Source organism: Cupressus sempervirens, chromosome 6, assembly GCF_028749045.1.
Source record: "Cupressus sempervirens isolate cs-2001-9-10 chromosome 6, ASM2874904v1, whole genome shotgun sequence".
Classification (NCBI taxonomy): Eukaryota; Viridiplantae; Streptophyta; class Pinopsida; order Cupressales; family Cupressaceae; genus Cupressus; species Cupressus sempervirens.
The window spans coordinates 444,773,647-444,777,854 of NC_143123.1; positions in this window are offsets into that span (position 1 = coordinate 444,773,647).

Below are 4,208 nucleotides of genomic sequence, written 5' to 3' on the forward strand. Positions count from 1 at the left end.
CTTGGGTTTAGTCGGTATAACATTTGATTTGGCAATATAGGATACTTGTAGTCATTTACAAATATTTAGAAATCACTTGAGCTTGGGGCAATATAGTTTTGTCCTAAATTGAGCTAAAAGGTGGGAATAACTATGGAAAGCATTTTCTAATATATAGAAGTTGGTCAAGTTTTTATCTTTGGCAATATACTAATGAAACTAATTGTTCAGTCCAAATAATTTTTAGGAGCTGAGTGAAGACTTGATTGGTGGGTGGAAAAAGAGTAATAAAAGAGGGAATGAATGTGGATTTTTTTTTTTTTAATATATAGAAATTGGTCAATTTTTTGGTTGTATTCCATTTTCTAATATATTCATTCATATGCATCAATAAATTAATTATAAACTATTTAACATTGTCTCCTTCTTGCCTCACATTAGATCTTATGTAGGTTAAAGTTTATTATACATTAATCCTTGTCTAACTTTTCTATTATCCTTAGCTTAAGAAGTTTCAAATGATAATTTTTGTTGCAACACTTTACATGATCATCGCTTCCCACCTATATAGTTCATATTCCCCACTTTCTTGTACATTTCATATGCATGCTATTGACATAGCTTTACATAGATGTTTTCTTTTTCATTTTCTTGTAGTATCACCAATCCAACATATTTTCTTTGTACAAAAACATCCCAAATAGAAGTAGCTAGGAAGAGTAGCATACATTCAAAGGAGTGCTAAAGAGGCTTGTGTGATTAATGTGGGATCAAGGAAAGATATATGCATCCCAATTTTTCACATTAACAATCAAAATGAGAGAAAAAAAGGGATTATAGAGAGGCTAAATATTCTACTTGGTTCAGTTTTTGACATGGAAGAAGTAGTCGATAAGTAGACTTTTTATGGAGATAGTAAAAAATTGTTGATAATTTCAGGTATTATTATGTCATCTAATTATAGTGCCATCACATCTTTTCCAATAAATCTTCAAAATATAGATGAGGGCATTTGTTAGGGTGTATTGATAACATGCATCTTATCTCTAATGACAATATTATTTATAATTATTGTCCAAGTGATCATGCCCACTTTCTATTTTAGGAAAGTGAATATGTTGGTAGCCCTATTTATCATTTTCACTGCCTACAACTACATTTAAAGTTAAGACTTTGACATTGATGTTTTTTTTCTTTATATGAATGCTATGCTAATTCAATACATAGAAAAATGCCAATATTCACAAAAATTCTACCCATGCATGCCAAAAATTAATGATTTATGTTTCACTTGGCTTGGTCATTCAATTATTTGAGCATTGGCCATAACCTAGAGGAGAAGATTCTCTCATCTTCAAATTTAAATAATATTGCCTTCATTTTCTATTTTTAATGCATGGACTAGTCTAGAATTTGGATAATTATTAAACATTATATTGGTACATTCAGAATAATGTGAATTTGTTTTGGTGCACAGAAATAATTTGTAATACATGAGACCCATGGGAATGCAACTTACCTTTTTCTTTTTAGTCATGTAATTTATTAACTTATTATATACAAATACTATTGTGGAGAATGTATTCTTTTAGTATCACTCAATCAGTTAGATTAACACTAATGGATGATACATATTATGTACACTAATAACACCCATAAATTGTATAAATGCCTATTAAGATGGTTCATTACAGTTACTAAAAAGTGGGGAATATGAAAAATCTGAATTGAATAGCTATGGACATGTCTTGTCTGCTAGTAATGGCTGACAAAAAGAGAGGAATAGACATTACAAATAGCTTACCTCGATCGGTGCTAACACCTGGTAGATAATACACAAACTACCATTCTCTACTTCCATCAATCAAAATCATGGGTTTCTGTAAGCCATAGTTCAAGGATAATCACCTATACATATTCCATTTTCATCATCTGAGGATGCATATTTAATGCTATTATTAGAATCTATCCTTTCAATTGCTCATCATGTCAAGACTTGATCAAAAACATGAAAATGCCTCTCTTTTTTTTATTTATTTGTAGAAGGAATTATCCTACATTATACAAGGCTTGATTGAGTCTTCAAATGATCTCCTATGGAAAAATTATGTGGTATTACTCGATGTAGAACCCTCAAAGTTAGAATTCAAACTTATAATTGGGTGGTGCATGTTTGTGGACTTTACACTAATAGGTGATAGAAGGTTTCTAGAACTTGTGTTCTTGCTCACACCCTACTAATTATTGAGTGTCTTACAAGTGACCCAAAACCACTTATGTATAGGGCTAGTATTCTCTACTCTTAGGACATCTTTCATTTAAATGGACAATTTCATAGAATCATAAAATATAAATGTCTACTAGTGGTGATTTATTCAACCATTATTATAAATTTAAATCACTCAGAGGAGTGCCTTTACCTCCAATAATCCATGTTGATGTAAAAATACCCTAAAATATTGGACAAATATTTCTTGGAAAACATTAGTTTCTATTCTTCCATGCTTTATTTTCTTAGAAGTCTTCTTCAACCATTTTTTTGTTGTGTCTTTTCGAAAGGAATATGAGTCCTTCTAAAGAACAACTCCACCTTTATCAGGAAATGATTCTTCCCTACCTCTTGTATTGTATCCTTTTGGAATATCATTTGTATGGTATTCATTACCTTTTCTCTTTATATTTAAGTATTTCCTAACTAATGTTTGTGGCAAGGAAAACTTGTTATTCTTCTCATTAGTAACTTTTGTTGTTGAGCTAGCATTTATAAATCCCTTATTACCATGTAGACTTCAAATTTGAAAACCTTGATGATAATAAATAGAGTACGATCATGCTAAGGAATCTTCTATACTATTCCATCAAAGAAAAGGGCACCAAAGCCAATTTTTTCTAGCAGGAACAATAGATAAAGAGAAGGAAATAGAATAAGGGCTTTCTAAATCCCCATTTTTGCATAAAGGAGAGAAAGGTATTTATGTGCTCCCTATCTCTATGGTTGCCACTTGACCTCCATTCTACTACTAGAAGACAATGACTCCTTTGCCTTGTCAATTTTATCCAATGACAATCTAGTAGCTTCAGTCACTATAGCTTCAATCACTAGATGTTGTAGAATCCTTGGAATCCTTGATATCTTCAATTGGTGAAGTGGCCTTCATAACTTAATTGGCATTGACATTTTTTGGATTTATCTTTGGAGGCTTGGAGATAATTTGCACAACTTCTCCCATTGTTGGTCTCTCCACACTATACTCCTCAACACAAAGCATTTCCACATAAAGCACATGCATCACCTCATGCAATGGAACACTAGAGAGCCTTGCATCTAGGATATTGGGAACTCCTTGAGTTGTAGATTTTTTCATCTTTCTCACTCATTGAATAATGTCCACTCCATCACCAAATTTTCCAACATTCCTTCTTCCTATAGCTAGCTCTAAGAAAACTGCATCAAAGTTGTATACATCACTCTTCTCATCCACTTTCAAATATTTGTGCATACTCTAGATAAAACATGCATGAATCAACAATTATAGATTGACTCTTAAAAAAGGTACATTGTACATAACTGACCAAGACTTGATATATTAATAATATTGTACTTGAATACTTCACGAACCCAATAGTTAAAAGTGTTGTGCATCAAATCCTATGAGTATTAAAGATCATAAAAGATAGACAAAAACATTTTAAAAGAATATGTGAGGAAGTGTCATGTGAAAACACTAAAAAAAAGTTACTTGGTGCAATGTAGCCATAGGAGTCTACTATTCAAGCCATGCATTTAGATGCTCCAAAGTCTTGTAAATTTTGAGGTAGATAGAACTTAGCACATTGAAGCCTTATGTGTTGATTCTATCACAAAAGAAAGTAGAAGTGGTGAATTTGGTGCAATGTTGCATCAACCATAGTTGGAAGATTATTATGTGTAGTAGAAGACATAGCTATGAGGGCCACTCCACCACTTTCACCCTCATATTTGAAAAATGGGAGGCATTCAGTTAATAGATTAATAACTCACTTCAATGAAGATGATGTCTCCTTGGACAAATAAGGCTCAATAAAATACTTTGAATATTATTTTAAGGTAGTTTACAATGTATAATGCATGAGTTCAATGTAATCATGTTGTTTACAATGTGTAATAGATTGGAACACAAAATGTGACTAGATTGTGCAACATAGAAACAATTGTGATAGTGAATGGAAAGTTTCCTAGCCCCACTATA